General features: G+C 37.2%; 1 protein-coding gene and 1 long non-coding RNA gene across 4 annotated transcripts in view; one reads left to right on the top strand and one right to left on the bottom strand.

The window, feature by feature from the left end:
- LOC309478043 overlaps positions 1-13734 on the top strand; it is a 384226-nt gene that overhangs the window by 108158 nt on the left and 262334 nt on the right. The window lies entirely within an intron of this gene.
- sgcd (sarcoglycan, delta (dystrophin-associated glycoprotein)) overlaps positions 1-13734 on the bottom strand; it is a 276212-nt gene that overhangs the window by 92401 nt on the left and 170077 nt on the right. The window lies entirely within an intron of this gene.

Raw genomic sequence — 13734 nt, 5'->3', positions numbered from 1 at the left:
AATTTAATGTCCCTAAAATGACATACCAATGCTACATATGAGAGAAGACCTTTTAGGACATGGCGAGGAAACTTAGTTCGCTGCATTGCTATCTTTAAAGGCATCCTAGCTGCCATGGAACAAGGTGGCTGATTTGGAACGATAAACGCACAGGAAACTCAACTGTTTAGCGTAGAGTTTAGCATTAGTATGTTGCTATTTGCATTCCGTGACTGCCTTCTGTAGAAAGGATACATTTACTTCTGCCTAATTTTGCTAAAATTAGGTCTTAGAAGGCAGTGTAATCATGCTGCCTAACATTTGGAACAGCTTTTGTGCCAAAAGCATGCCTAAGATGCTTTAAAAAATTTACCAGGTTTTGGAACAGAGTTGTAACATACCATCTGCCCCAACCATATGTAGGCCTACTCACAATCACTCACACGCATATATCCGGGGCCTACATATTTTGACACACCATTATCCCAACATCTGACTTCTGTGCGGACATCACACGGAGCCTGGGGAGCACGATATGTAGTTGAAAAGGCCCAATCGATCGCTAAGCAAATAGAATCTCTGGCATCAAATCTGCTTGGCAGTGGTCTGACAAACCTGGCCATGTCAAAAGAACCGACTGCCACATCTATAAGCATTCAATAGGTAATTGAGGGCTGGCTAGGGAGGGAGTGGAAATGTTAACAAAGACCCTGGAGAAGCAGACAGTGTGTAAACAGGAGTCCCGTTGGTGGATAAAGACAGGAAAGATATTATGCTTCCTAAATGCCATAGGGCTTTGCCTGGGGCACGCGGTCCTTAGTCCATTTACACTTCAGCTCACTGCACTCAGTCACATGTGTTTTGTAGCTAAGAAAGGTAAGCGTGCAGCTGAGCAAAAATGACTTACGACTGTGCAAGGCCGTGTATAATCAAGGGAACACATATATAATGCCCAATTTGTATACATATGGAGGACTGAATTCACTAATCAGTTGCGCTTTGTTGGACATGGTATTTCAGCACAAAAACCTGCATTTTATTCATTAAACCACCCACAATATAGGTTTATTTATTTGAGGGTTTAGTTCGTTAAGTAAAACCAACACAAGTCCAGCTCAGAGGTAATAAATGTGAACAGCAGGATTCTGAACTCTGTAATAAAACAGTTTAATGAAACTAAACCAAATGTAATATTGTCTAAGGTGCAAATACTAAAATATTTGGTTTCACTTTATTTTGATGGACCCTTTAACACATTCTGTTGACTATAAGTAACGTTGCACCCAGTCTACTAATACTCTAATGAGAGTTAGTGAACATGTAGTTGCAAAGTTACTTATAGTCAACAGAACGTTCAAGGGACCATCAAAATAAAGTGTTACCAAATATTTACATTATTTAAAAAGCTGATGCAAGAGCCTATCTATAATACCTGGAGAAAGCTATCCACTAGTAGTCACAAACATCCCATTGACAGTTGCTCGTCTTGGGCCAGGCTCCACTGGAAATATACGATTTGAAATCTGCCATCTTGGCTTATTGGCTTTTTTTGAGCCAGCCATAAATGGCACATGACTGATCACTCTAGAGATGAAGAAAATGATGCCATGACAACACTGATTAGCTGATGGCACCACAAGAACACATTGGCTGTGTCCAAAATCGCCCTCTACATCCCTAAATAGGGCGCTATTTAAAAGGGGACAGCCATTTGTAGTGGTGTCCGAAACTACAGTGGACATTATTGAGTGCACTCATTCAATCCCACAATGCACCGCAATAACGAGTGTACAACTGATGTACACTCAACGCTTAGAGAATATCCACAATCCACTGTGAAATTCGCATGCCGAATGATTTCCCGTGTCTGACATGAAGATTCCACTCGCAGCTGAATTATTCATTTCCAAACCGCTGGTCTTATGTGGCCAGGGCGTAATATCATACAGGTATACATTTATTTTGATTTTGATTATGAAATCGGATATGATAATGTTTATAGTTTCCACAACAGTCTTTGCCAGTTTGCAAAGTTTCAAATAGTGATTAAACAGCAAGCACAAACTATGCAAAAGCGGCAGCCCTTCTAGCGCACTCAGTGCCCGAATTCACTCACTCGTTTTCATTCACTTTCTCAAGTGAACTATTTTAGTGGACTAATGTAGGGAATAATGAATGAAGGCATACGGAGCCAAGCAGTCCACAAAAATCGACTCCTTGCAAGTTCGTTCATTTATTTATTTTTTTACACTTTAATTGCATTTTGAATTTTGTTTAAATGTGTAAATACAAGGTACATATGTATTTTAAACAGGCTTCTCAGACAATCAGTGCAGACGTTTCAGTGTGGGTCTAATTACTAGTAACACTTGATTTCATCATCTTTATTCTTCCTTTCTCTCTCTACATTCTTTATAACCTCCCACCACGAGCAGTACTGTAAAATTCCCACATTGCCTCCAAGGGTTGTAATTAGACTCTATTACACACCAGGAGAATCAGAGCTTGATTGGGCCTGAAGACAGACTACAGATCTTCTCTGTGGATGGCCTTTAAAGACTTTGAATCACACAAGCTTGAGTGATACAGGAGAGAGCCTCGTTCTCTCTGATGGCTTTAATCACCTTCTGCAAGATTGATTTGTGTTTATTTTGCTGACAAAACATTGATTACCATGACTGCTTCGAGCCTCAAAAGGCTGAGCAGATTGTACTTTGCCGCCTGCACGGGTACATTGGCATCTTGTTCAGGAAGGAAACGGGAGTTGGTGGAGTTTGAGGCTGAATGGTGATTACATGTTATGAGTCAGTGGATCCAAACGAGTTGTCTAACTCTTTGCTGCTGGAATCATTTTCTTTTCACATAAACGTTCTGAATTCACTGAGCAGCACAGCTGTTCCTCAGTATAAAACATGTCAATCATTTTCCATTGCTGAAAAATGAAGAAACATTCCACATTGCAAAAATCCGTTTTTTTTTGTTTTTTTTTTGCTAGTAAAAATATCTAAACATTCGTAAAACAAGACAAATTCACCTGTTAAAAAAATATAAAGAAAGTTGTATTTTTGCAATGCAGAAAAATTAAACCCGTTTAACTTCCATGACATTTTATTGTGGAACAGAATATTCAAATGGATAGTAAAGTAAATAAATTGAAAGTAAATCAAGTTTTACATTTTTGAATACACAAAAAGAATGTTAGACAGATATATAGTTGTTTATAGGTTATTTGTTGTTTGGTGATAATTTTTGTCAAAATTTAGAATAATAATTAATTTGGTTGCACTTTATTTTACAGTACATATACTTACACTGTACTGGGATGATAACTACATGGTTTAAGGTTAGGTTTAAGGGTAGGTTCAGGGTTAGTACCTAATCATCACCCAGTTATTGTAATAACTATAATAAGTACATGGGGAAAAGTGCTACCATATATTTTATTGTCATAGTTCCACATTACATGTAAATTCTGCATTATAACAAGCAAGTAACTCTAAACCTAACCTTAACCTATAGTAGGTATATGCAGTTAATTGATATGTCTCAGTAATTATTTGTGTAATTACACTGTAACAAAATAACTAAAAAAGTAGGTTACACTTTATTTTAAGGTGTCATTGTTACAGTGTAATTATATATTAAAGTACTGAGTAATATTAAGCAACTACTGTACATGCACTTACTATAGGGTTAGGGTAGGATTAGGATTTGGTTGAGGGTTAATTGCATGTAATTATACATGTAACATATTTAACAAGGACACTGTAAAATAAAGTGTTACCAAAAAGTGTAACCAAAATTCTAATTGTATCATGCACAAAATAATTGGGAACATGCATAAAGAAAGTAAATGAGGTCATTTCTGATTTAAGGTTGACTTCACAGGATGTTCAATGTGGGTCTGCTGTTTTTGTTTTTCTTGTCTAGGCACATGAAATGTATTTGGACAAAATCGGGGGTGACAGAAGTGATATTTTCTTCCTGAGGGCTTAAAAGGTCCTTCATTTCCAGGCCACTTCTTAAAGCCACTGGCAATACTTTCCCGCTGTCTACAACACCACGTGACATAACCAATTACAGCACAGCCATAAACATCACGTAAGGGATGACAGTTAGAACCGCCCCCAAACAGCAAACTAACAACCTGGAACAGACATTTCATAAATGATGATGCATCAATTAAAGAAGCCCTCAGTAACCTTGGACATAAGCACATTAGGAATTCAGCTTTCAAGTGGATTTGTCCTAAAGGGCATTTTTAACAGCTTTTTATTTCTGAGCCATAATAACACTTTGCTCTCTTTCTTTTACTCTTCCTCTCTGAAACGTGGTAATGCTGAAGAATTCAACACATCTGAAAGTCCTCTATGCGTGGGGGGTGTTTATATCTAACTCATCACAACAATAAGATTCAATGGCAAGATGTTCAAAAGGCGCTTGTAAGTAATATTTGTTGGAATTAATTCATTCTCTCTTCCTGTGCGAGTTCGCATAACAGTCACAAAAACAATGTAGTAGGACACTGGAAAGTCTAATTAGGTAAACTTGCTTAAAAAAGCATCCAAAGCGGTTGCCTTAAAAAAAACGAAGTAAAGTGAAATATTAGTATGTTGTACTGACAAATGCTTAGTTAGTAGTTCACTTACATGAGAGATCTAGTAACTAAAAAAGAACTGTAGAGAGTTCTTGATAATGTACATTAGATTTACTCTTGACTTATTATAGCTACCATTGTTGTTACCATTGTTGTGTTTTGCATGCTGAATGTTGTCTGTGTTTGACTCAAGCATGGCCAATTGCAAGAAATTATTAGAAATATCGAGGGATTATATCAACCCAGTTAAAAGTTTCACAAGGTGTTTATAACTTAAGTATTAGCAATACAACTGTAAAAGTTATTCGAAAAGCATTATTCGACATGAAAAATAATGATTTAGTTAGTGATTTAGATTTACGCTTTAGAAGAACGCTTTAGATTAGAGCACGGAAAGTACTGCGTAATTAAGACGAATTTACAGCCAAACTTTCGGCAATGATTGTGTACCTATAAAGTACTTACATGTAAGTATAAGGGAACAATATGTAAAGTTTAGGGAATAAAGTGGTAACAACCAGGAGAATTAAAAAAAGTATTTATGTAAGAATAACAGAACTAAGGGGTACTTATTCTGCTATTATGATACAACAATATTACATTTGGGAGCAATTTAGCAAGAACATACACTGCGTACCTTTTATAATGGTGTACCAATTCATACCGTATAGGCTTTTTAAAAATGTATACAGTAAACTTTTTAACAAAAGTGCTTAAACTTTTTCTTAACTTGGGTTTTCTGAGTAAACAAGGAATAGAATGTCAATACTACAGAGATTTTTACAATTAAGTTAAGACTAAGTAAATTTAGCTTGACTAAAAAGTGTTATTTTTGTTGGCCTAAATCATAAGACATTAGTCATTCTCTGGAATATATTGAAAGGCAACTTAGATATTGTGAACCTTGCCCTATTTATACTGTTACTGCACTGTTTGATGCTTTGTATGTGTTGGAAATGTTGGATGTCATCAGTGGCTGTACCCAGTATATTTTCATTAGGGTGAATCTGGGTAAATTGCGCCACATTTTGACTGTTAAAATAAGGAGGTCCAATTTTGCTTCTGGAGGGCAAATGCAGAGTTTAGCACCAATCTGCCTCAACACACTTGAGGGAAGTTAGTAATTCTGAAGACCTTGATTAGCTGGTTCAGTGTCTAATTAGGATTGGAGCTAAACTCTGAAGGATATTGGCCCTCCAGGAATAAGACTGGAAACCCTACCGGACTACCGGCCTTCTTGTAAATTCTGAAAACTTCTCTTTAAAGCCATTTTATGGTAAAATAAAACCTGAACTATGCACTCAATTGTAGCTTAAATATATTTGTAGGATATATAATTAGAACCATTTACTTTTTGCAAGTATTTACCATAGACTGTATAAAACAATGGATGTAGTGTCTGTGGCGTCACCCGTAGGTTTTTGAAGAGCATTTTTGAAGCCCAAAGTGGGAGGAGCCGGCCGTCGCCATTTTGGAAGCGCGTCACTCCCGGATAACCAAAAATGGGCAAAGAGGCGGGATGCGGGTGGAGTTGAGGTGCCTGCTTTTATAGTCTATGGTAATTACAGGCCTATTTCCTCATATTTTTGAGAGCATGTCAACAATTAAAACAAATACTTTCAATATAGTCTACCCTTTGAGACCGGAAGGTTGCCGCTTGGTATGCATGAATTAATAATACAATTAATCACATGCATTAACGCGTTAAGATTTATATATTCCATTGACATTGGCCTCTTCAAGTACATGAGCCTTTACAAAGACCGTTTTTTTTATCAGGCAAACTCGTTGAATGCTTGATCAAGATCGTTAGGGTACTATGACTAATTTGCCAGTACATGCACAAAGCAATACATTCGTAATACCAGTCTGGACATGAATACTACTACAGTATAATCTATTAATGGTACACATGACACGACCGAGACTGCTCATCTTTCTGCTGAGTGAATTAGTTTCCTGGGACGGGGAAGGTGACATTGCGCACAAACGGAAGAAGGAGCCCCAAGGTCGATTATTACACTAATACAATTTCCACATAATTACAGTTAAACTCTCATATCCTCTGGCCCGTCCTTGAACCACGCTTGCGCATTTGCAAACGGCGACAAACACGGCCTCCTCAAACTCCACCGTGTCAAAACGAGGCTGAATCGCAAAACAAAAAAAGCAATCAAGGGAAAAATCAATGCTTTTCAGATTCATTTTCACATCTCTGCCGTCCTCTTATCTTCTCCTAGCAAAGGCGTTTTGGCAATCATCAGTTGTTTGTACCTGTCTACAACTCGGAATTCTCTATCGTTTATACACTTGGTCAATACTACTTTCCCTCTTTACAAAGTGCTCTCCTTTATTTTCAAACGAATGACTATATGGTCTAAACAGCATGCATTTTCTTTTCCTATCCCATTTGTTATTTCTGTCTACGCTTCCAAATAGTTCGACAGCAGGTGACTTTCAAACTGACAGACAAACAGATAGATCAAAGCGAACAGAGCAACGGTTATGCTGCCTGACAGAAAACGCTTGACTTTTTTTCATTGTATAAAGGAATCATTTGTGAGCAGCACGTAGGGATGTGAAATTGGTCATGAGTCAACGTATGTTTGTATTGCATGAATGCAATAGTGATAATTGCAATTTGCTGTAAGGAGGTAATGGTAGTCCTACATGTCACAATTGAGCTGTCAAGTGCCAAATCATTGCACATCCATCATGACGGTAAACCTGGACCACTCTTGAGCTTGTGTGCTGGACGTTTCATTTGTAATGCCGGTTTTGCATAAAATGTCAATCCCAAAAAGGTAGACAGTTCAGAAACCTGACAAACTGTCTGGAGGCTGACAGGTAGTACACACACTGTCGACCTTTCTGCATTAGAAATTATCTGTGGGTTTGTAACATTTGCACTTAGACAGACCAAAACGTGTTAATTCTAAGTGAAACATCCTCAATATTACTGTTATGTTTTGATGCATGCTTGTGTTTATTCTACTTCACAGCTAACTTGGAGATTATTTGTTTTCTTGTGTCTCCTAGAGGAGTTGCCCGACTGTGATCGTTGTTCCTCATGGCAATCCATGAATATGATGCAAACTTTCATTACAAGTGTGTACAGGATTGAAAACAGGTGTGTAAACTTAACTGTTTCATTACAGTTAACTGGTTGTAAGCTCTTATTTGAAATTTAAAATGGTGTTTATTTTCACTAACTTTCAGTTGAACTGGCTCAAAACAATAAAAGCTAAGCTAAGCATTACTGAGATTGGGCAGAGCATTTTCAGATGCCTATATGCTTTGTGTTTTACTGGATGGAAAGTGTTTATGTTAGAAAGTTAACTGTTATTTTGTGTGTGTTATTCATGTTATTATATTATATATTTTAATAGATTTAATGCACAATATATCAAGTTATTATCAGGTATACAGTATATTGGTATTATCACTTACTGATCAATATATCGGTCAAGATTATTTTTTTTTATTTTTTTTTAACCTTTGCTGTCATCTAATGCTCACTTAAAGTTTCTCTTTAATAACACTAATAATTATACCCATCCGTCCATCCACCGACTTGCAAGGTAGCATTTGACATAATACAACACTTTTTACAACAACACCACTAAATAGAATAAATACCTCAGATTATCACAATGCAAGTTTGGGAAATTAACCAATTAGAATCATGCAAATGAGTACTGACAAACACACAAAAATAAATAACTACATTTGTGTTGATAGATTGCATAATATAACACTTCTTGCTATAGCGATGATAACTTACCATGACAAAATAAATAATTAAATTAAATAATTTATTTTTGTGTTCATTGCACATCAGTGTTTACTGTGTTGGAAAAGTAGAGCAGTTTCGGCACTTTATTCTGGTGGGGGTGTGACATTGAGAAGGTATGCCTTGTGATGACATATGACTTGTAAGATGAGTTTTTCCTCCTAATAGCCCGCGGACTGCACAGCCAGACCACCCCTGGGCAATGAGAGAGTGTTGTCTTCAAGAACAAAACACACACACTCATTGAGTGTCACTCTCCCTGCCAATAACTCTTTGTGCATTCAGTGGCACACGACACACGTCAGTGTACTTCTTCACCACTGCCCTTTAAGGCAGTTCCAGTTCCATCTTCTTGTCACTCTAGAGGGGCCCTCTTTGCTTCAACTTAATTTGGTTGGGAGAGCAGAGCGGGAGATTTTCCACCGACCTGACAGGCCCTTGAAGGAACACTTAGGGACAGCAGAAGAGAATCCACATTCATTTGCTGAAGACATAGATCTCCCACCAGGCCGCGTCCCCAGTGTTGTCGCTTTGCGTCTGGCACATACGCAATAGAAAGCTTGACCTTACTGTGCATTGAAATGCTTAATCTTGTGAGACAGAGGCTGAGTGGATGAATCAAAGCTTATATATAAAGGTCAAACAGATAGTTAATCTACTGCAGCGTATCAGTGGACCTTGAAAAAAAAACACACTTGAAAACCATTTCATCAAAGATGGACTTGGACATGCATAAGATCTGAAAAGAATGAGCTTTTCTGTATTAACTTTTCTGAACCCTTTTTGCAATGACTGGTGTTTTTTAGTGGATGATTAAGGTCAGTTTTCAGAGTAAGCGCCGCGACAGCTAGTTTTTGTGGTGTGTTCCATATGTCAGCTTTAGTCGGGCTCACCTCGGTGGCAGTTTTCCCGTTTCAGCGCGTTGAACTGGCGTCGGCGAGAGAGATCACTCTGATTGGATGTTCAATTTTGCTCAATGAGTGCACGAGAATAAAAGCGAAAGTGATGAAAGAGAGCAACGTCCTCAAAACGGCACAGACAGAAGGCTGTTCCAATTTTACGTCATATTACCTGAGCATTCCAATACGCGAATACTGTACTAATAATAATAATAATAATAATTCATTGCATTTATATAGCACTTTTCTCTGCACTCAAAGCGCTTTACATAATAGAAGGGGGAATCTCCTCAACCACCACCAATGTGCAGCATCCACCTGGATGATGCGACGGCAGCCATATTGCGTCAGAACGCCCACCACACACCAGCTTACTGGTGGAGGAGAGATGAAGCCAATGAATTTATATATGGGGATTATTAGGAGGCCATGATGGACAGAGGCCAATGGGCAAATTTGGCCAGGATGCCGGGGTTACACCCCTAGGCGTAATTTGGGGTTGGGACGGGTGGGACATGTCCCCACCACTTTTTGCTAAGGTCGATATTGTCCCCACCACTTTTGAAACATCTCGTGGCACTAATGTACCAATACAAATAAATTAAACATCTCCAGTTAACTAGCAGAGCATTCATTTAGTTTGTTTGTTAAATAAGAGGCGTTCTAGAAAAAAAAAAAAACTATACGAGTGCGGATTAGAACCCAGAACCTCTAACACGCTTGGCAAAAGTTCTGCCACTGGACCATTTAAATACACGCTTAAAATAGTCGGATCTATTTATTTATTCACATGAAAAATTCTCACCACTAACAACATATATTAGACCTCATTAAACGACAAATTAAACCCAATGTACCATTTAAATCGATTGCTGTACATCGTAATGTTATTGTACATACATCTGATTTATGATTTAGCATTGTGTTAGCAACGCTTTTTTATTAAAGATTTTTATTTTATTTACATTAGTAAGCTACAGGACATCGTCTTTCAAAACATGACCTGCGCGAAAGAGAAAAAAAAAAAAAAATGAATGCGTCATTGTACCCAGCACTTCGGAAAATGCACTTCCGAATGCGTCTCTGTCCCAAGCACATTTCAAACCAAACTAATGCCCATGGTTACACCCCTACTCTTTCGGATTTTTTTGTGACCAAAGAGAGTCAGGACCTCGGTTTAACGTCTTATCCTAAGGATAATATTATGAGTTGCCTGGAATGAAGAATGTGATCAGTATGATTTATATTCAAAATGGTAAGCAAGCTCTGCTTTGTTTACACTTTGTATATATTCAGTCCTAATTACGGTTTCCCTTTTTGAATGACAAATATAAACTATTGATATCTGCTGAAATAGATAGTTATTTCCTTACACACAGGCACAGAACGCAGGAAGTAGTTGGCAGTTGCCTATAGTCTTTGTGGAATGTTTAAGCCCTGCTTTTTGGCCCAGATGCAGCTGACACGAGGCGACAACACAGTCAGCTTTTGTCGCACAGTCGCCTTTATTTTGACAATGACTTGGTGTGTCATGGCCTTAACCCCTTCCTCATCACCCCCAATTTTGGCAAGTGCTGCATTCATGACATACCCAAAATAAAAAAGTTACTGCTCATAAGTAATTCTGAATAGAAACATAACACACATACATTTAGAAAGCCAACCCTTGAGAGTTTATAGTTCAAGACTGAAAATTAACCAGACTGTTATTAATATTGAGATATATAAGCTCAAACATATTTTGAACTACAATAATCTGGGATCACCAGTGATCCCTGACAGGCAAGGGGTTTCCAACAACATGTGGCTTCAACATAGTATTCTTTTTAAATACTTTTGTCAATTTGAACTTATCACTCCATAAAAAATAAATACCGTCAACAGCCCAAAAAAAAAAAAATAAAAAAAAATGTTCTCCGTGTTTTTAGGGAAAATAAAACGCTATATAAATCAGGCAAACTATATTAAGAACAAACCTTCAGAATACAGCATTATTCAATGTGTTGACGTATTTTGAGTGTTTAGGATTTTTCTTTTACTAAGTAGTAGCCTACAGCTGCCCCAATGGAAATATGGAGACCGGACCTCTTGGAAATTTAATTGAATACCCAATAGTGCACCATGTGCCATTCATCATAGAAAATAGTAAATGTGTGAACAAGTGACCGATTTTAGCCGCCAATTCAGCATCTATTTATTATGAATATGGGGCGGGATGCTTTAGATTCTAGAGAGCATTTGATTGGATAGGAAATCTAATGAGAAGCTGAAGTGCAGAGTGATGTCATCAAAATCATTGATCCATATTGGTTGAAGTGAGTGACTGTAAGTTTTGAATGCTTATGTCTTCTAAATGCAAATTGTCCTTGTTTCGGAGCACACTAGCTTATAGATAACAGGCTAATTTATTCATACTAAAAGCCAAACAACTTCAATTATGATTTCATGGGGACTTTAAGTGTCCAAATACTGCATGGAGTCTCTCTGTATGACTCTATATGTGTAAGCTTTTGAAAGTTAACAGTAGACCTAGCACAGCAATAAAAAAAAAAAAAATAAAAAAAAACAGGAAATAAGGTTTCATAAGCATTAATATTGTGTTAGGATTAAAGTGGGCCAACTTTTTTTTTATTATTATTAGAATTTTTTTTGCAGTGTCAAAAATGTATTTTTTTTCTTTCTTTTTTTCTTACAAAGCTATTTCCCAGACTTAGCTGTGAAGTGAGCTAGCTTTAATAGGCTTTACATAGCAGGGTTTGGAAACAGCTGGAAGTTCAACCTACAGGCTTATTCTTATTCTGGTTTAACCCAGAACTGCAGAGCGAATTCCAGCTGCTTTTAAACTTTAAGCTTTCAAGCAGAAAACACAAAGATTCATGACAGATAGACTGTTTTCATGAGTGAAAAGGCAATACAACACAACAATAAAAACAGCACAGTCATTGTTCAGGATCACAATGTTTGATCTCACGACCTTTTGATTACTAACCCTAGCTTTACCCCTTAGATTGCACTGTTATATCAAAACAAGTCAGTCACTCCTTTCTATTCCTTTCTTTCTTTTGAGGAACACAAAAGATGATTTTTCTGAAAAATGTCTCAGTAATTTTCCAATACTGTTTTGGACCCCATTGACTTTTGTTGCATGGACAAAAACTGTTGAAACAATTTTTAAAACAATTTCTTCTTTTGTGTTTCACAGAAGAAAAAACAAAATGAATGCAGGTTTGGAACGACATCAGGGTGAGTAAATGACACAGAATTTAAATTTTTGTGTGAAATATCCCTAAAAATGGCATGGTGTAACCAAAAAAAAAAAGAAAAAAAAAGTAATAATGTATTTTCTTTACACCTTGCATACATGTGAGTATACACATCTTAATCATTTTTATTTTTACGTTTTTTAATTTAATACCATAGCTTAAATACCAAATACCCCCCAAAATGTTTTTGTCAATGAAAGCTGATGCCAAAAAAAAAAAACAGATGTAGTTAACCAGTATATATAGGGTATGCGCTGACGTCGGTATCCGCCGGAACACGCTCCCCTCAGCCGGACTGAGTGGCAGAAGAGCTGCTGCATGACTGGATTTAATAGGGGAAACTGAGAAAACGTGAGTAAACCGAGGGATTATTTGTTTAAACTAAAGGTTGGACTCAATAGTGTTCCTACAACTTACCAAAGATCCAGTGATCCATGGATATTGACATGCAACCAGGAATCGTGTTTCCTGACATTTATATGTGCCTGATTTCGACGCTGGGGAAATACATAACGCAAATTTTCTGTGAACCCTTTATATAAATACAATATAGGTATAGGTCTAAATCCGGGTGATCACTTATATAAATGTTATATTTAGGCATATCGTTTTAGATGTACTTTGTATTTTTCACATCATTCATGCTGAAAACCAATGCTGCAAATTTTTTACGAAACGCAAAAAAACGTTTTGTCGTGCACATATCGTGACAGTTTCAAAGTGAAATGTCCAGTGACTGGCGCTAAAAGCACGTTTAGTTTTTTTCTGGAACAGATGAATGTTAATATAACAACATTTTATTGCGTTGGAGTTTGTACATATTACCGCAGTTGTGAATTGAAATGTCCAGTGAGTGGGGCTAAAAGCTTAATGCTCCATTTTAAAATAAGGTACACCTACACTAAACCTAAGCTTCCGAGCAAGCTTAGTATGGCAGAAAAGCCGAATATATGGAGCTGGTTAAGTGTTGTTTTGAGGTCATACCATAATTGTGCAATGAGCCGTGTGAAAACAAGTCTTTATTAATCCATAATCTGCCCCTGTAATCATAATTGTGTGTGAAATCGGTTAAAAGTGCTTGATGTTTTACTGCCTCTAGTGTTCATTTCTGTTGGAAACTACAGGCTACGTTTACACGTGGCCGGTTATTTTCATAAACGGACATTTCACCCTCTCCGTTTTCCGAAAAGTGTTCGTTTACAC

This window comes from Leuciscus leuciscus (assembly GCF_965113295.1).
Source record: "Leuciscus leuciscus genome assembly, chromosome: 16".
Lineage (NCBI taxonomy): Eukaryota > Metazoa > Chordata > Actinopteri > Cypriniformes > Leuciscidae > Leuciscus > Leuciscus leuciscus.
Note: the sequence above shows the minus strand (reverse complement) of the source record. Positions and strands in the feature narration are given on the sequence as shown.